Raw genomic sequence first — 21,005 nt, forward strand, 5'->3', positions numbered from 1 at the left:
CCACCAAGTGGATTGCCATGTTGTGTGGCCACCTGGAGCAGCTGACCTGACAGAATGGTCCAGTGCCATAGATGGAGTCTTTAGTGCAGAAATGGTCATGAATATGGACTTTTCATGCTCTAGGCCCTAAGCATGAAGACATCTTTCCATTTCAGTTTTAAATATCTACTTTGAATTTTGGTTTTCAATCAGCATATATTTGAATAATCAAACATATTTATTTTTATCAAGAGGGAATCTGAAATGTGAGAATTCACTGTTCTGTACTTTTCCCCCAAGCAATCTGTGGAAAGGCAATAGCTGTATTTCAGAGATAACATAGCCATTAGCAGCTCAGTCTGCTTCTTCTGACCAGTGGTATTATGTCACACATGGTTTTGATCTCAGAATTGAAAGCAGCAGGTATCCACTTTAACTCATTTTTCCCTTACTATTTCAGACATGCTATATCTGGTTTGATAATACGTGTTGCAACTTATCAAAAAGCAACAATGATTTTGATAAAAAAACCCCAAACAATTAATAATGTAGGTACAAGCCAGACCTGGTGTGCATGGTGGGGCAGGGAACGGCTAGCAGAAATTCAGATGACAATCTCCCTTGTGTACAGCCTTTCCCAGCCTCAGGGTTTTCAGAGTGCATTCAGAGTTACAGCAGAAGCATTACTCAGTTACTACACTGTGATGTGGATTATTTCAGTTGCATAGATGGGTTCAGGTGGTCAGAATGCTAGCATGGCCTTGTCATCCTATGATATGAGGTGGTTAAATGAGGTTTGGGGTTCTGAGTAAAGAGATACAGGTCTGCTGATTTCCATGGCAAACCACCACTGTGAGCGATCATTTTAGCCTGTTATATAAGATCACGCTAGGTTTTTCTCAGATGGTGTTGAAGATAACAGCTCTTTTGGAGAGATGACAAAATGAAACACCCACAAAGAGAGAAGCAAAACAGCACTGGCAGAAGCAGCAGCTCATGTCTCCGAGACATGCAGACCATAGACTCTCTCTGACTTGCAGACCATAGGCCAGAGGAGGAAGGCACATTCCACTGCCTTTGGCAAACAACTTTCAGTCTTAAACTGAAGTTGCTTTTTTTGATGCAGGTTCACAGCTTCATGAGCAAGAGTTACAGATGACAGTAAAAGGGGTGCTATTGTTTGGTTTTCTCTGATAAACATCTCCTCACTCCAGTGAGGCCCCGGTGGCATTGACGAGCGTGGGAGGTGGTTGGGTGGGATATCCACGATGATAAAAAAAAAGTTTCTTTTGCCCTGTCTACACTTTTAGCATTGATATCAAATTATATAGTCCCCAGACTATATAATTGGCTGAATAAGTACCTGAATGAAACTCACCTTTTTGTTGACTAATTTCTGACATACCATTTTTAGTCTCCAGGCTTTGCTCTATTTTGAAGGGTTTTGTTCTCTCTAGCTATTTATATAACATGCACAGCAAGATTCTTAGCACCTGCTCGAAGGCTTAGAGACAACTGCTTTTGGGAGTCTTGAGAAACCTTGTGCTTCCTATTCCTGGAGCTTCTTGTTACCAGATCTCCAAATGAGCCGGCACAGGCTTACCTCTTCTCTGAATCAGGCCCTAAAACATCTTCCTTTCTACTAGCTATATTTTGTGATCAGCAAAATAAACTAATGAAATTGCCACTTGGAAAGCTAAAGATCAGGGACTTTGGACTCATTAGGAAGGATTTGGGAAGAAGCGACACACCCACTTGCAAACCCAGACGCTCCTCCACAACCTGACCCTGGCAGCGTGTAAACTCAAGCGTGCCTGGCATTTTGGTTGTGTCCTGAATCGCTGCAGTCTGAGTGGAGGTGAGCCTAAGTACCCCTCAGCTAAATAGGCTCTGGAGGATAGGCAGAGGTGTGCTGTTAGTGCTCCCCGGCTGCCTCGTGGGTCTGCCCGGAACACGCCGGTGCAGTGGGAGAGGGGCTCCTTGCTGCACGGCAGTGGCACCCACCGTGGGGAGGGAGCGGGGGGCAGCACTGATGCTGTCACTCCTCTCTTTCACAGAAAGTTAGTGGTCATCCAGGAGACTTGTGTCCAGCACCCTCTCTACTGAGTTCCACTGTCTGGAAGAGTGTTTTCAGTATTGCCCCAAGGTTTTTTGGGGAGAGGACAAAGATTCTTTTCCTCTCCAGTTGAACTGCTTTTGAGCTACTCAGCATCAAAAATAATGGAAAAGAAAAAAGAGGAAAAAGCAGGAAAAAAAAAATAGAAAAAATGAGAGAAAAAAGAAAAAAATATTAAAAAATAAAAAGAATTGTCTTTGGATTTCAGAGAGGGACTGTGAGGTGAAACAAGGTACTGTACCATTATAGCTTAAATCTCTAGGGTATTCCTCAGAGCAGCATTCTGGATGAGCTGTGTTTCAAGGACAACTTAATCTATGACATGCCTGTACAGTCTTTGAAGTAGGGACCAAGCCTCTGTGCTCCTTCTTGAACTCCTGTGCAAGGGCCCTTCACCCAGCAGGAAGGGGAGTTACGCTGCTCCTTGTGTAATTTATGTGCTCACATGAATTCTCACTCTCTCGACAAATTTGCCTTCTGGGTTGCTTTAAAGCCCACACAAAATTCCTTGGTGATGCACAGATGAAGCCTGCAAAACCGCTGCACAGCTATTGCCAGCAGCATGCCCATGACTTTGTGGATTTGCACCATGCAGCATCATTAGCACTTAGACTGCAAGTTGCTTGGGCTAAAGACCCTGTCCATGACTAGTTCTGTCAATTAGTGTGTGCAGCTATGGCATTTGAATGAATCATAATGCAGTATTAGGCTGCCATGTGGCATCACCAGGCTGCTATGTCAGGCAAAACATTGTGTATTGCAAAACTAATTAAATGGAAGTGAAAAAAGGCCTTAGCATGTTTAAGGAAAATAATGGTTTTATTCCTGCTGTAAAAGGAGAACAAAAAAAAGAAAACAAAAAACCCACACCAAAAAAAAACAAAAAAAACCCAAAACAAAACAAAGAAAGATTGATTACCCAAGCATACATATATTATAAAGCTGTCATTTACAGGAATGAAGCAAAAATAAACTCCCTTGCTTCTACTGACATAGTCTAATAACCTGCATTGCTTGATGTAGAATCTGCACAGAGCTAATGACTTTAGGTCTTGCTGACCCTGTATGGCTCAGTTCCCAGAGTCCTACTGAGCACATGGGGAAAATAGCCAGGTTTTGTACAAACACAAATGTTTGCTTGAGATGAGCCCAGGACCAATACAGTCTAACCATCATCTTGGGAAAGGAAGTTTTGTTGCCAAGTAAAAATTTAATCTGGAAGCTGAGAGTCAGTAAGAAATAGAGTTGTTTCCTCAGACAGTCCTTCTCTGCTGTGAAAATCAAATCCGTGGTAAGAGGAGCAGATTGTAAAAAATTGTACTATGATGATATCTAAATACCTCCTAAAAAAAGATTTATGATTTTAGTCTAGTCCTGAAGGGAATTTGCAGACCTGCAGGACCACTGGCACTGATGTGGGGATTGCAGACAGCACAAATCAGGCTCTAAATAATGGATCAAAAAGAGGAGCCTCAAAAGCTACTTTTTATTGCTCTTTGGGGAATAGCACAGACTATTATAAAATACTGCAGGTTGTGAAGCTCCAATAGCATCATGTAGTTTAAAGGAAAAAAAGCCTCAAGGAAGATGAAGAAAGCTCAGTGGCAGTGAGCAGGGTAGAGCTACACCTCTGTACAGTAGGAGACAGTGGTACCTGGGGCAGGGATGGTGGGACATCATGGAGATGGCCACATCCCAACCTTATGCAGTGTTCATCACCCTGCCCCTCAACCTTGTACATTGTAATGTAAACTTGCAATACATGGGTGGTCCAGCTGGTCCCTTTCAATCTTACATTCTTAAAATAAAGCAAAGGTGTTTACATGACCTGGTTAAGCAAGAGCAGTCGTGGCATGATGCTATTCAGGTATATTCAGTTGGTTGCTGCTACCATGTTTTATTTGAGCATGATCGTACCAGGAACCATCTCTGTTTCTTGTGCCAAAGGGGGCAGGCATCAGCAGCATAAAACTGCATTTGTTACTTCAAGTTGTATTGCAAGATGCAAGACAGACCTGTCCTCAATTAAAGATCTACAGCATGCTTATTTATGGCTCTGGAGTCTTCTCCCAACTGATTTTTGTTTTGAAAAAAACAACAAAAATACAAAATCAATTATGATCAGACATAAACTAAATAAAAATTAAATATAAATAAATACCAGGTCGAATATAAATTAAAATACGGCAGAGAACAGTATATTTTCACCTGAAATTTAAACAGGCCAGTAGCAGTGAATGCTTGGCTATCTCCAAGCAAACCAAGAGCCTGCTTGCCAGACTCAATCTCTGGTGACCAGCTCTTTGCAGCTACATGCAAGATTCAGTAAGAAAACAGATGGTACACTGGAGCTTTGCTTCATGAAGAATAATAGATGAGTAGATAGAGCCTCTCAATCTCAGAGTGGCACACAGGGTGATCAGAATCCTAATCACAACCATGCTGTGATAAAAGACTCGATGAAGAATGAATTAAGGTGGTTTGGTCTGTTTTATCAATAAAAGTAATAGTAAGATATATTTCTTACAATTTTTTAAGTAGAAAACAACTCACAGTAGTGATACATACTGCTTATAAAGCAGTGTGAAGTGGGATAAATCACACTGTCCATTTAATGGTTGTGCATTTGCTGCCTCTGTATTATCAGCAAGATTATTCTCTGCATTCTGACAAAATGTATAATATATAAAAAAAATACAGAGACCGGAATTCTCATCCTGGCATCTTTTGTACCCTTACTGTGAAGACTGGCACAGGTTAGAAAACAAATCATTTGCTTTACGTTGCACCGTTTTGTTATTATGATACATTATAGACTAATGCAGGATTCTGTCATCTAGATGTATTTGATCAAGATTTCCATATTTGAAAACCAATTTCATGTCAAGAAGGTAATAACAAGTGAAATAACATCAATATAACTAGAATATTAGGACAGCCTAATAGTAATGATATTGCAGCCTAAGGTATTAGAAGGAAATAGCTTAAATTATTCAGCAAGTAACCTGATATCATGTGGTCAATGCACTACATATTTCACATATCCCAATTAGAATTAATGTAATAATAAAGATTGATTATTAAGTAATAAACACTGGCCAAACAAATTACTGTAAACATAAGTCATATCTGCTAGGACAGCATATCTCTCCCCCTCTGGGGTTTGCAGAACAGACCTGGACACAGACCAGAACCAAACAAGCAATTCTTCACAAATATTTTCTGGCTTCTTTGTCCATCTTGCAAATACAGATCAAGCTATCTCAGAGGTCATCATTGGAAAATTGATGCGCACTGTTTTCTCAGTGTGTTACTGTCTAAGATGTGATAATAGCAAAAAAAAATATTTCTTTGAGCTCAACTATACAAGACAGCACCACAGTTACCTATGCTGGTTATAATGAAATGTGATAAACTATATAGGGAAGTTGTGCATTTTTCTTTATATTGCAGCACCAAAGTAATTTGGTAAAAGCAGACTCATTTATGGACTTCTAGTTTTTTTACTGAAAGTAAATAGAGATACATGCTACAGAGATTTTAATACTGAATTGGGTCCCTTCATAAATGGTGATTCAACCACTGTGACAAACTGCAAGGCCTTGCAGCTTTCATGAAATGCCATTCCCACCTGCTTGTCTCTCAGATGGTGTCAACTGGTACAAAGTTGTGCCACGATACAGTTAGTGGCAGAGAATGTCCTAACAGCTTCCTTCTAACTGATTGTAAATAGTGCATTTTCATTCTCAGATACAAGCTCATCATGCCTACAGATATAAAAATGAAGCTGAATCTTGGATTCCATGGGCTAATACCAAAAGGATTTATTAGCTGAAACAGGACCCTTAGTCCCATGGCCTTCAGATTGTGAGGTGGGATTCAATCTCATTTCATATGCAAGCACTGACAGAAAACTTGTGAACCACCTGTGTAAGCCCCTTCAAGTCTTTCATATTTGTTTTCACCTCTTCTGAATGAGGAATCCCCATTAAATAGAACGTCTGTCATGGTACTATTGCTGATGTGCTCTCAGACATTGCTCTCTTATTGCTTTGGGTTGTACAAGCCTTCAGGCTGCATAAAGTTAGAAGTCCATCATTCTAAAGGGGTTTATCACTAAGAAGCAACCAAGGAAATGGAAACAGAATAATTTCCACCTTATGGTGGACAGAACTGCTATGAAAAGGCAGGTCTGTGTTGCTTGTGTGGATCAAAAAACAGCGAAATACAGCTTATATGGGCAAAACTTTTTTTTTTTTTTTGCGTTAATAGTTGGCATTAGATCACACAAGTAATTAAATCTGAAGTATTTAAGACCTATTACAAAATTAACTATGAATACATAATTGATTAGAGGGTAAATATACCCATGCAAGAGTTAAAATAACATAGAGAGTACATTCCCCATTTCAGGATGCTGAAGATGAAAAAATGGAAGTCTTTGTTCCTGATTTACCTTATTACAAATGTCTATCCACACTGTATATTGCTCTGGTCAGCATGTGTAAGAAATACTTGATGAGGTGGGATCCATTTGGCATTCTCAAATAAAGCTTACCTCCAAAGTCACAATAAACCAGTATTCTCAGCAGTTATTGGTAAATATGGCAAGCTTGGAAGACACTACCTGTTGTTTCTAAACGTTCAACTAGCAAATAAATACAAGACCATTGCTTGATGCCCTAGATGCTTTACAATTCAAGTTCGCTTAGCACAGAACTTAAATGAGATAGAGCACTTTTGAGACACTTGTTCAAACTCACGTTACTCTCACCAAACCTCTCCCCTCTCTGTCTCTTGGCATACTGTGCAATTCTACCCTTGATCAGATTTATATGCAGTATACTCCTAGATCTTGAGATAAACTAACAGGCATCTGCAAGAGACCCCAAATGAAATATTCATGAACTGTCATAACATTCATTACCATTTTATGATTCTCTTTACTTGGTTGAACAACAACGCTTTCTAGCACTCTATTAAATCAGCTAGAAAACTTCATAAATCACCAGCTAAACTACATGAATCTGTCACTTCTTAATGTACTGTCTGGGCTCCAAAAATACTTGAGCACATGGCAAAGTCATACTATTTCTATGACTCTCTTTGCTGTCATTCTTCAGCATTGATTTTTCTGGATAAACTCTTACCGTATTAGGAATTTACCATCTTTTTACAATTGAGTTTGAGTTTAGTAGATAGATAAGCTAAAGAAATGGGTAAAATCTAACAGATACTTATTTTTGCAATGATGAAAATATACTGAACTTGTCTAGGAAAAAAAAAATTACAAATGCATGTGGACTCACCAAACTAAAATAAATTTTTTTTTTGCTGCGCTATAGTGAATAGAACTGGGATGTTCAGATCCATCTGAAGTTCTGCAAGGCTGCTAATGCTGGACTGAAAGCTAACTCAGGCTGCTGGAAGATGATGCTAAATCTTAGTGAAGGAAAGTGGAAGCGACTGGAATTGCTAAGGGCATAGATGATCCAAAGAAGAATCAGACCTGTCCATTTCCATTAACATTGTCACCTCTTGTTTCAGGGCCTTCTGGGCAGAGATCTTCCCAGCTGCCTGTAGTACACTTTTTCCACCTATGTCTGCAGGATAACAATAGCTCTCATACCAACTTTTATCAATGACTTGTGCCCAGGATCAACGTAGTCCTTTTATCTGTTGTATTCACTGAAGTCAGCACTGCATACCTCATCACCTTCAAGTTTCTTCCCTGGTTACACTGGGTTTTGCTTAGCCTGTCTCTCCGTGTTGCTTGCTAAAATCCAGAATCTACATAGTTCTTAGTCATGACAGATTTTAATCAATTTTGTCATGGCTGACTTTGGCCACATCAGCCTAGTCAAATGTAACAGGAAAAAAACCCCTGTAAGTTATTGAATTAAAAAAAAAAAATAAATCTGAATCTAAACAGAAATATATCTATCAACTGTCTCCTGAATTTGTTGGCTGTAATTGTACCTGACACTTGCAATATTTTCAGCAGCATTTGTTCTGTTGATAATGTTCTACAAGGTCACAGTTACAATAAATTTTGTGTTCTGAAATTTCCTGTATCTGAACCTTTGACCTCTTCTCTATTATGTGCCAGGTCTTACTGATTTGCATGACTTCTGCCCCTATATCTGTGGAAGCCTAAGCATATGTTGAAGCTAATTCCGTTCCTCTAAGGAACTGGTAGATAACCTAGAAATTATTTACACACAGGGTTAGCCTTTTGATACCAGTGATCTATTCCTGTGCTTGAAGTTAAGTGCTAGTTTAAGTGCTTTGCCAGGCTAGAGAAATAGAGCTGGGTTCAGGGCCCCTGACATCAGCAGGAGACATTTACAGAGGCAAAATAACCTTTGGATTAGGCCAGGAGTATTTATAACCATTAAAAGAACATTTGACGTGTCTATATGTATTCATTTAAAAATTTATGGCAAAGGTAGAAAATTTCAGAGTAGATTGTAAAATTTTGGTAGATTTAAAATTGTAAGATCTTTTAATTATTAGTACAGAAGCACTGTGCTAAGTGGTGTGAAGTATAATTTTGTATTTTAACTTCAGAAAACAAAAAGCACCACTGAGAAAATGTTTATTTTGGTCCTGTCGACATACTAGCTTTTTCTTAAAAAAAAATGAAATTAAATCTTTTTATTAGTGCCTCAAGTTTTGTACTTCATTCTTGTCAGTCACATGTAGCAGACCAGAGATTTGGCTTGAGACTTGATTCTGAACAATCTACAAGAAACACCAGACCTCATTTAATAAAAAGCAGCTAAGTCCTGTCTGGCATCCTAGTTCTGGCTTCATCGAGAGCAATGGCAATAGTTTCTTTATCTTAAATGGGGGCATATTTTATTTTTGGTGACTAAATGCTATCACAGAAAGTTGCAACATCTTTCTTATTTTTTATAAACACTTCTCTGTAGATCTTGTTTCCGAAAGATGAGAGTACAAGGGTGAAAGAGCTTTCCCTGGGTCAGGTCTGAGCTTCTTTTGAAGAAGCCTGTAGTTTACATTAGAGATGCAGTAAGTAATGAGAAACATATATCTACTGCCAGCTGAACTCTAGATGTTCGACTTTTTAACTTGGGAGGAACATTTGCTTTGCAGATACCTTTCCAAATGTGATTTATTATATCTTATGGGAACAGAACTGAGTGTTGCTGAAGTTAGCAGAGCAATATGGCAAAGACACTAAACCAACAAAGCATCATAGGATGGAAATGATTGCAAATTTTCCGTTGGAATTTTTTTCCAGAGGACAGTTGTTTTTGATTAATCAAACATCTTTACAGAGGATAAGCTTCTTCCTCAAAAGATCTCAGGTTATGAAATTTTTATTTTTAAAAGATTTAAAAAAAAAACCTTTTTTTTCATGAAACCTCACTTTCTTGCTCCTACACCTATTGTGTTGCACTAACTTCAAACTTGGTAGCGCATTCCCCAAGTAGTATTGTCTGCAGGTATTTGATGAAAGACAGCAATTTTGTTGCATTTTATATTAAGGGAGAATAAAACCCAACATGAGAATTAACAGCCGAAGTTTATTGTTTTAACTAAACTTGGAGGCCACCACTTTTCAGTTCAAGATATTTTGTGTGAACATTCTAATTTATTATTGAAGTTATGGGTGTGACAGCTTTATAAACTGTCAAACATTCCAATGGAGATAATTCATTACAGGTCAGAAGTTGATTTCATGTAAATTTTCCCATTCCATAGGCTCCAGCTGAAATTTAATGCAACGATATCAAAATTCTCTGATGCACAATACAACACGTCATAATGGTACCAAAATTATCCTGGTTACCAAATAACTGCCGTTTTGCTTTAGGCATTTAATTGTTTTGTAACAGTATCATGACTTTGCTTCCTGAAGCAATGACCAAATTTGCTAAGGACTCGCATTTTCAATTCTGGGCTGCAAAAAAAACCCAAAACCAAATAACAGCAATTTAGAAGATTTGCTTATAGGTTTCCATCAGACATAACAATGGCTTGGAAGCTACTTTTGTTAAGGCTGGAACATCTCGATGGCAGTATCTCACACCAATTTGTATTGTTAAAATGAAATATTTATATTCTAGATGGAGAAGGTGAGGTTCAGGTGCTCAAATGTGTTTGTCTAGTGACATCTGAGACATCCTAGGGTATCAGTGACATCTGTGCAGGACTGGAAATAGGATGCAGTGTGTAGGAGAGGTCCATGTTGCTCTGAGGCAGCAAGCGAAGGCTGGACAGGATGCTCCAGCCATATAAAATGGCACAGGGTGCCTGATTTTTGGGTATCTGAATTGTTTCTAACACGTATGTAACATATCATTAATCCTCCCAGTCACTGGGTAGCTGGACAAACACTTTCTACTGAATTATAAGAAAAGGAGCTATGAAGTCCATGTTTTGCTTCTGATAGACCTGTCTCGACTTAGGCAGGTTAGTTATGGACCTTGTCCAAGTAGCTAATAATACAAGATAATGTCGTGCTTGCACACTAACACATCAAAGCAGAGTGCTTTACTTGGGTAAAATAACAGGGGAGTGAAGCACACGAAAGTCACAGAACTGTATGCCATGTCTGGAGTTACTATTTTTCCTTAATCCTACAAAGCTCTATCTAGGGAAATTTGTCTCTCTGCTTGAACCCTTCGGAGAAAAGGAGAATTATTTCTATCTGAATTTAGTTAGCTAATTTTACCAGGAAATCTAGTTAGCAAAGCCCCCTGAGACCCTTTTCATGTCAGTAGAGGCAGGTGCTCTGAATTCCCTCCTGAAGGAGCCCAAGTTAAGCTTTACTCAATTGCTTTCTGGAAGGCTTACATTTAGGGATGAGATCTCAAGGTCATGTAATCTAGTATCATTCTTGATGATCAAGCAACAAAAACTTTAGGGGTTTTTTTTGTGACTACAGCAATGATTTTCAAGTCTGCTTTGGTGCCCTAGCTACTTTATTAACCACTGCATCTTTCATCTCCTATGAGAAAAGCTGTTTTATAAAAGTGCACTTTCTTTCACATGACATTAGGGAGCCTGCCTTACATCAGACTCCCATGGTAGTAGAACAAAATATAATGGTCTAGACCCTGCTTTCAGTTATATCAGCTTGGATTTTGAGTCACCATTGGATATAATGAAATTATGCAACATATGTATTATGATAATTGGCCATAATTATAGTGCTTAGAGATAATCAGATGAAAAATTACATGAAATATAGCAGTATAATCAATAGAGAGTGAGTAGGAAAACAATTAGATAAACTTTTGGAAAAGCTTTTTTTTTAAAAAAAAAAAAAAGAAAACAAAACCAAAACCAGTTTATTTAAGGAATTTTGAATTTTTGGAATCCTGACTTAAGAATATGATGAAATAGGCACTCTCAGACTCAGAAACATGTCAGATTTATATCACAATTATGCCTTGATGGAAAGGTAGGAGAGAGATAACTTTGCAAGAAGATAAATAATTCTTCTTTGACCACTGCCTAACAAAAAAAAATTCACGTAATTAAATTAATTGTAAACAAATTGAGAGCACAAAAGAAATCTCCAGTATCAGGCTTTGTTTGATAAAATCTTTGAGGTACATGGGCAAGATGAGCAGCATAAGGTCAGCTGAGCCTCATGAGACCTTTGTACTGCTCTGCTTGGGCATGGTCACAGATAAGCCTCTGCGATTTATACTTGTAACACTGGTTCCTAATGCTCCTTTTGCAGACTAGATTTTGTTACTACACATAGGGATATTCTCCTGGCTCTAGGCCCATCCTCTCTGACTTCTAGCCATGATCCATTAGCCAGATAAAAGGAAACTTGGAAGAAGAGAAGGCCATAAAAGGAAGGGGAGCTAGCCTAAATCCAGGCAGTATGTTCTCCATGGCTTCTTTAGGGTGGCTTTGCAATCACTTCAGTGGCAGCTGTGAGTACTATTAGACCTTCAGTATGACCAAGATTCTGGCCCACAATTTGATCTGCTTTTCTCAGCAAATCTCTCTGTTCAGACTTTCAGCACAGCAAATGTCTATCTCCAGGTTCAGACATCTGAACGCCTTCCAAACCAGCGACACCAGAGAACAACTTCCCTCAAAGTTCCAAAATAAAAGCTACAAAGATGGGGATCAGATCACTACTAATGCTGAGCTGGTAAATGAAAGGGGTGCCATTCCTTGATCACCATATGGCATTACATCAATTGATACTTTGCAGGATCAGTTAGGTCTGCACCTTTCATAATATTATACAATAATACAGATATTTTAAACATTGTTATTTAACATACCCCAAGATACCTCAGGCTATCAAACCAATAACTTACAGGCTTCAGCTTCCCACTTGCAAACTTTCATGAAGTGACAACATGGTGTAACACCATTCCAGTATCACTTCTTCAGATTAAACCACCACAAAAATTATTGCAATTCTAATAAAATAATTTCGGTCTTTGAGGAGACACTTGGTGAGAGGGATCTTGATTCATAACATAGTATTTATTATTTGGCAATGCTCCATGGAGAAGAGGAGCAGCTGTTAACAATAGCCATCCTTCCCTCACAACTGAACCACCTCCGCTGCCAATTCAAGGCTGCATTGCCCAGGCTGCAGCTGCCTGTGCTCACTTTGCTGTCCTCCCCTGCCATCCTCATGTCCTTGTCCTCAGAATTTCCAGTGCCTATTCACTGCTTTAGCTAACGCATTTTTCCATCTATATTTCATCCCTTTTTTTCCAAATTAAAAAACAACTTCTATGAGCTTTTCAGTTTTTCTCCACTCTGTATCAAATATTTTAGACTGCTAAAATAGCTATTAGAAAAAATCTTTTTTAAGTTAAACATTCTATAAATAACAAAGTTCATTTGAAGACATAAACTTAGATCTCATGTTGGAATACAGCCTTTTAGTTAGTGCAGCAGAGCAAAGGAAACCTAGGAGTCCCCCCATATATGAAAGATGCAACAACTATGTTTCTAAATATCATTTTATGTTTCCCAGCTCTACAATATTAATTTTTCTCCTCTTCCTAGTTTTTCTTTATATGCTAGAGGTTTAGCTGAAAGCAAGAAGCATAAGTTACAAATAGTATTTTCACATGTTAAAACAAACAGCTGAGTAGGTAGGTAAACAAGTTTGCAGCACATTTTCAATTCTTTGTATTTGCTTTCTTCCTCCCCATATAATTCAGAAGCTCTATTAATCTTAAAGTATGCTGAATTTTTAATTTCCTAAAAAAACCCTTGGCTACAGGGGTGGATTCTGTGAGAAGCTGCCAGAAGCTTCCCCCATGTCCAATGGAGCCAATGACAGATGGCTCCAAGACACATCTGCCACTGGCCAAGACTGAGCCCACCAGTGATGGTGGTAGTGACTCTGGGATAACATATTTATGAAGGGGAAAGAATAAAAAAGCTGAACAGCAGCAACTTCAGCCAGAGAGAGGAATGAGAATATGTAAGAGAAACAGCCCTGCAGACACCAAGGTCAGTGAAGAAGGAGGGGGAGGAGGTGCGCCAGGCACCAGAGCAGAGATTCCCCTGCAGCCCCTGGTGAAGACCATGGTGAGGCAGGCTGTGCCCCTGCAGCTTATGAAGGTCCACAGTGGGGCAGATACCCACCTGCAGCCCATGGAGGACCCCACGCCAGAGCAGGTGGATGCCTAAAGGAGGCTGTGACCTCATGGGAAGCCCACGCTGGAGCAGGTTTTCTGGCAGGACTTGTGACCCCATGGGGAACCCACGCTGGAGCAGCCTGTTCCTGAAGGACTGCACCCCGTGGAAAAGACCCACGCTGGAGCAGTTTGTGTAGAGCTGCACCCTGTGGAAAGGACTCACACTGAAGAAGTTTGTGGAGGACTGTCTCCCATGGGAGGGACCCCATGCTGGAGCAGGGGAAGAGTGTGAGGAGTTCTCCCCTTGAGGAGAAAGGAGCAGTAGGGACAATGGGTGATGAACTGACAGGTGATGCCCGTCCCCGTGCATTGCTGGGGAGGAGGAGATGGAGAAAATCAGGAATAAAGTTAAGCCTGGGAAGAAGAGAGGGGTGGGGGGAAGGTGTTTTTAAAGATTTAGGTTTTATTTGTTGTTTTCCTACTCCAATTTGATTGGTAATAAATTAAGCTAATTTCCCCAAGTTGAGTCTGTTTTGCCTGTGACAGTAATTGGTGGGTGATCTCTCCCTGTCCTTATCTCAACACACAAGTGTTTTGTTATGTTTTCTCTCCTCTGTCCAGCTGAGGAGGGGAGTGATAGAGAGCTTTGGTGGGCACCTGGTGTCTAGCCAGGGTCAACCCACCACACTTGTGTAATCTGTTTACAAATACATAAACCTCAAATATGAATAAACTGGTGACCATAATACCTTGCAATAGCTGAGATCTAACATCTGAAAATTAAATAGACTGAACTTGGACTAAATCCCTCAAGTTCTATATATCACAAAGCGATGCAACATAATTTGCCATAATCTGTACAGCAGTAAATATCAAGGGAATGGAAACATGACTCATTTTACTCCATGTGACTAGTCTTAACTTCTTAGCATGGTGATTTTGGTCATTTCAAGAACTGGCGCAGTAATAAGGTTTCTGTACATTAACTAGCTAGAACTAGTCTCCAGATACACACAGCAAAGGAGTTATTTGTCAGGAGATGAGTCCCATGAGACGTGGAACATTCTGGATCCAACAGTGTATTTAAACACATATTATTTCACTTCAAGCATAGGAGCAAATTCTTTTTTTAAGCTATAGTTCTTGGTGCCTTGAACTAAATTATGTTTTCCTAAATTTGCAAGCAATCTAACCAGTGAACAAAGGAACTCAAACCAGTCAGCTGGTTCAAGTCAAGCCGTAAAGATTGAACAGCAACAATAAAGACTACTTGTTCCAGCAAGCCTGTTTCCTTTTATCTTACAACCTCTCTGCTTTGCAACTGTTGTCTTACATCCATGTTTTCTCTACCACAGCTAGTTAATTCCTAAAATACAGTACACAGCGTTATTAATTTCCTGAACAGCTCTCGTCCTTTAATGAGGCAGATGTGCTTCAGTTCCATACTGGCTGTCAGCTTCAATTATTCTGGAGCCAGCCGAATTCTCACTACAGTCAGGGTTGTCGTGCTAGTTGACTTGGCGAGAGCAGGCTTGGTCTGTGAGATGACACATATCCCTGCCTTCTCCCCCCTTTCCTAAGGATCCAAACAAAATTCTTCTGTAAAAAGCTGTTTAGACCAAAACATGAAGAATTGTTGCAGAGCCAGTTATTTTTGTTGAACGTAGTTTTGGGGTAACTGATGGCCTCAGCACTTCTTTATTTTGAAGATTTCAATATATTGAGGGCCTAATGAAAAGAATAGGCTTAACTGCTACCCCTCATCAGAAGAGCTCTAGGAAGCAGAATTTACTAACCTAGACACAGCAAGATTTTAATGCAAATAGCATATGAACTGAAGCAGGTTTCAATTCTGGTGGCTGAGATTAAATTGATGCACCATTCCTGAGCAAGATATCTCTAGTAAACTTGAAAAAGGTGACTCGGATATTTGTAGTGCTGTGTTCTATTTTTCAGATCAGTAAGACAATTCCTGTTCTGCAGAATTGTTAGTGTCCATTCTGTTCTTGTTCTCAAAAATTTTAACAAGCAATCAAAAAAAAAAAAAAGAAAAAAGAAAAAAAATCCATGCCAGAATGAAGGTTTGACTTCTCAATCACAGAAATATCTGGCACCTGACTGATACACTGGAATTTGGAGTGCTTCAGTCTCCCTGTGAAGACAATGTCTATTTGATGTCCAACTGAGGAAAGAAGAGCACAGTATTCAGTGGCATATTTTAGTCCTTTCATAACCTAATGAAAGCACATGAGCCTGCTAAATAGTGTTTGGTGTTTTTTTTTCCCATAAAATGCTTTCTAGAATACATGCTGGGTATTTATGCTTTTGCTTCCCAGTTGTTGAATGCTGTCCTGTGACTTTGATTAAAATATTAGAAGAGGTAAACTTCAATAATCTGTATTTAAAGAGTAACTGAATTAGATATTTTCTCAAAGCTACACATTCCAGCAATATTTTTTTTCATTGCTTCCAGCCTATACAAGCACAAGTTTGTTCAGTTAGCTTCTGGCTATGATCCAGTCAGATGGTTAGATGCTTGAATGAATTCAGAGAAATATTTTTACAGTGTGAAAAATTTGTGCTTAATCACTTGGGGAAAAAATATTCCATTTGATTCTTGGCTACAGTACCTATCTTAAATTGCTTAGTCACGTGAAAGTATAATTTCACTAGCTAGCAGATACCCCTTTGAAAATTCATTTGCAACATGCTTTAGCTCACCAGTTTTGACCCTCATCTAAGGTCATCTACACAGCTGTTTTAATGAAAATATATACCATGGTAACTCACAATATGCTCCAGTCATGCAGAAATGTGAGTGAACAGCTTATTGACTGTAGTGTCTGACATGACCTGCTTGTAATTAGGAAATCAATAACCTGGACTCTTCCTCTCTTCTCCACTTTCTTTCTCTCTTCTTTCTTCCTCTCTTCACTTTTCTGCCTTTCCCCCCAGATTCCAGAAATATCTCTGCTTTCAAATAACGCTGATGTTGGATTCTCATCCCAATTATGCATTTCTCCAATACCTAAATAGTTTCACACGTTCTACTTTGGTCCCAAGGTCTGGATGGTAATTGTGGAAGGAATTTATTAAATAGTACAGAAATAATGTTCAAAAGAGGCCTTAAAACAAGGCAAGTATATAGCAGAATTTGGCTGATATTTAAATCGTAACTGGCATAAAAAGAAAATACTCAGCTGACAACACTGGTCAAACTATTTCATCATTTCACGTCATCATTTCATGCAGTTGACAAAACAGCTACAGAGCATGATCTCCTGACATCCTGCCATGTTACCACATGTCAGGGAGGTCTTAGCCTTTTGCAATATGCTATTTTTGAACTTTAACACCATGATACCTAGTTGACATTTCCCAGTTAGCTTCTTGCTAGGTACTACTGAGCTCTTTCAGGAGATATACAGAATGTTACGGGGCTTGAAAACATTTGAGGTTATTGCTCAAGAGTGAAACAGGGCATGCAGACAGACTAATGGAAGAAATCAAATATTTAGATAACACATGTAAAAGACTTCAGGCATCTTACATGGCATCTCAGAAAAGAGTCAATTACGGTGCACAGAAAGAATCTAATAATAACCAAAGTAGGTCAAATGCAAACACTGTCATCCTGGCAAAAATTTGAAAGAAGCTATACAAATAGCAGTGAAGGAAGACAAATATGCACACTCCAAGCATGCCTACCCCAGAGCACCCTTACTGAATCACTTTATGAGAATATGATCTACCAAGCTCAGGTAATTCTGATTTCAGATACAGCTACATTTCACCTGAAAATCCTGCCAAACCCAAGCTACTTTGCACTCCACAACTGCCACAAACAAACTCAGAAAAAATCATAGCATGTACTTTCGTATTTATCCAATTCTTTATATTGGCTAAAAAAGGAAAAATGCACAATGTTGCATTGTTTCCACTAGGTTTAAAATGCAGAGGAGGCAGCTAAGAGCAGCAGGAACAGTAATCAGATGAGAATAACGCTACAGGAATCACGAAGCAGGGGTCTGAATTTCAGCAAGCATTCAAAAATACACAATTTTCTTCCTTGCAGCTTTATGTGCTGAGGGTTTTGCGTGCATATTAAGGTACTGACAAAATAGCAATGTATTCCAAGACAAAACACAAGCATAAGAACCCTCAGTGAAATGCATTAGGAGTTATTTAGTGAATGTTGAAAAATAGGGTTGTCAAAAGGATCCTTTTTTTAAGTGTAAGCTTTTAAAAAATAAACATACATTTAAAAAAACAGCATTCTAGGAAATAATTTAGTTCTACTACAACAAGTGTAAAAGTTTGTCCTTCATTTAAAGTACTATTGGCTAGCCTACAGTCTTTTAAGCACTGTATAAATTACCACATTGATATAAGAGGATATAGCTTTGCTTTCCTGAAAGAGGTCAACATATTAAACTTTAGGCAAGGCATTTGTACCATTCTGGGCTTTTGTGACAAAAAATCGGTGACTGTGGAAGTTGCTTTCCATGGAATCAGTTGTTTTCAGCGTAAAACTTCCCAAAAATCTATCTTTTGCGACAAAAGTTTGTTTATACCTTAACTATCTTTAGTTATGGTTATGAGTTATGACTTAATTTAACTTAAGGTATGAGAGCAGCAGAGTGTTGTGCTCTCACATTGAGCCTACGGAGACCAGGCTGGGTTTTGGAGGGCTCTGGCACATGCCCAGGCAGTGATGCTCTCTCTCACTTTCCAGGGGACATTCCATGGCTTAAACGCACTATTTCCCAGAACTCTAAAGGTTTATGCACTGAGCATTTGTAACTTAACACACATAGAATGCACACGTTGCCCTTCGCAAAGGTTTCCATGCTTTTTCTCAGAAGTAAAGAGAATTTAAATATTCTCATTGAGTCAGTGTGGCAAATCAGATCAATTCAGTGATATAATTTATGACATGAGACTACCCACAGCATTTTTGAAGCACAAGTGAGGGGAAAACTTGGGAGTGGAAATGAGATGCCGTTTTGGGAGCAGGAAAGGGATGTGAAAATTTAAAGTGGGAAAAAAGCATACAGAGTCATAGCTACTCTCCTTACAGCCCAGACAAAACCAGGAAAATATTCCCCCCATTCCCTCCTTACTTTGCACAAATCTTCAGAATCTGTAGAGCAGCACAGAATGCTTCTCTTTCAATGCCTGTTTTTTTACCAGGGTGTCTCTTTACTTGCCCCAGATTTACTTCCTCTGATCTTTGCATCAGCAATACTGTGGCTAACCTTCATAGTCTTGCTACAGAGTACCCCTTCCCTTCTCCTCCCCACATCTTCATACCGTTAAGAGAATTAACTTGGCCTATCAGAAACCGTTAGTATTTAAAAATAAAAATACATTTGTTGTCTTATGTGTTTATCAGTTACTCTTACCTGCAGGGTTGTAGAAACATTCAGCTTCTTCTGCCTCTGTCTCTCAATGCTTCTCCACAACTGAAAATAAAAAGTTTGAAAAATACAGCTCTGCATCACAGTCTCAGTATGAACTGAGGTACTGAATGCTACAGCAATCTAATTAAATTGTATTGTAGAGACTTCAAACCATGCTATAGTCTGATCCCAGGACTAGGTTTGCTTTTTTTCTTTTTTAAAAATAAACTTTGATAATACTCAGTTTCTTGTTTCTGTAAAGTAAACCAAACCTTGCAATAGCCAAAATAAGTCCAAATCTGATTGCTGTAAACATTTAAAAATGCAGCATACCACAGTCCCTCCCTTCCATCCCACCACCTTCTCACACTTACATTTGACTGATGCTTTCCAACATGTGGAAACATTCTCTTTCAAACACACTTCTCATCTTTCAGTGAAAACCTTGCCTAAGCCAGATGCTTTGGTCCTCTTTTGCATTTATTTAATTGGTTGCCATTTAACATGAAATAGTTAACACATGATGACAACTGCAAACCTACCCCTCTTGCAGTCATTTCTTTCAAGACACAAATGCTTGTGCTGTATCATGGCTTGCCTTAGAACAAGCAGAGATTAGAAACAACTATTTGTTTCCTGGAATAAATTTTTAGGGAAGGTGTAAGTTTGCATTCACTGCCGTTAATTAGATCAAGCTAATTAGCAATTAGCCCAATTTAAAAAGGAAACATGTTTAGTCTAAGCAAATCCAAGTCTGTGTATGTGTGTGCTTAAGAAACTGGAGTTAGCTTCTGTGAGTGTATTTCATCAGGTAGAAGGAGAGTGAAGCATCACTTAGAGAACTAAACTGAGAACAAAAAGGCATATGAGAAGCACCAGTTGCTGTGTTTCTCCTTCCGAGGGCGTATATGGCTGTTTTTCTACTGTTTTAACATCCTTCATAATGAAGGAGGGCTAACACTTGAGGGCCTACAGAAGAAGGGAATTCTGAAGTAGTGTTTTCAAGGAGGAAACCATCATCAAAGCTAAAGTAAGTATTTCTCTCAGCAGTAAGGCCAATTTAAGCATCCCCTGTGCCCTCCTTCCCCTGTGCTCTTCTCTCTGGTGCTGGTACCACAGCTGGTGTGGCTTCATGGTAAATGAAATCAAGGCAGTAATTCCAGTTAGGAAAATTGCTTAAAAACAACACAATAACCCCTACAGGTACCCCTGTAAAGGAAGGACTTAGATGGAGAGAGTAGAACACATTATAAATTATATTTTCTCCCCACAGATAGATCTTGGAAAGCCTTACCGTGAGGGAGGTTTCAGTCTGTGCCGTGGCTGTGCAGACCCACAGGCAGGACCCACACCGGGGGGGCCCAGGTGTGCGGCCATACGAAGCGCAGCGGCAGCGGGCAGAGAGCCGTCCGGGAGCTGCAAGGAGAAGTGAGCTGCGCTCCAGCATCCTCTGTTTCTGCCTTTTCCAGCTGAACTGCAGTGACAGAGCACTGAGCTGTCTGTCAACAGAAAGAGGAATTTTTTTCCTGGTTGCATAAGGAAGCAGTCAGACCTTGCTGTTCTCGTAATTTGTCTCCAGCTCAGCTGACTAAGATGTACAAGTCAGGAACTAACACCTTTCTTATCAATTTTCCTGTCATTTTTTATAGGTGCTGAAAACTGCATTGAAGCTATCCCTTCTCAGTTCACTGTGGTGGACTGTGAGTCTGCAACAGAGCTCAGTCCATCTTACATAGCCAGTTTCAAATATTTGCTACATAAAATTATTAGCTGATAATATTTATTTAATGCCTTCATGTAGCAATAGTAGATTATACCATCCTACTACATCATTATTAACAGTCCAGTGGATCCTTTAGTCATTAATGACACAGAATATTTGGAGACTGCAGCAGTGTTGCT

The 21,005-nt window shown here is 39.2% G+C and overlaps 1 long non-coding RNA gene across 1 annotated transcript in view; it reads right to left on the reverse strand.

Annotated features, from left to right (window-relative positions):
- The window catches only part of LOC122152432, a 55,879-nt gene extending 35,315 nt beyond the window's left edge, over window positions 1–20,564 (reverse strand). Inside the window, exons 1-2 of the long non-coding RNA XR_006164531.1 lie at window positions 20,398–20,564; window positions 19,107–19,166 (exon numbers count right to left, since the gene is read on the reverse strand). This is a non-coding gene — a long non-coding RNA (uncharacterized LOC122152432). The remainder of the gene's footprint in view (window positions 1–19,106; window positions 19,167–20,397) is intronic.
- Window positions 20,565–21,005: the final 441 nt, after the last annotated feature.

This window comes from Tyto alba, unplaced genomic scaffold (genome assembly GCF_018691265.1).
Source record: "Tyto alba isolate M040663 unplaced genomic scaffold, T.alba_DEE_v4.0 Super-Scaffold_7, whole genome shotgun sequence".
NCBI lineage: Eukaryota > Metazoa > Chordata > Aves > Strigiformes > Tytonidae > Tyto > Tyto alba.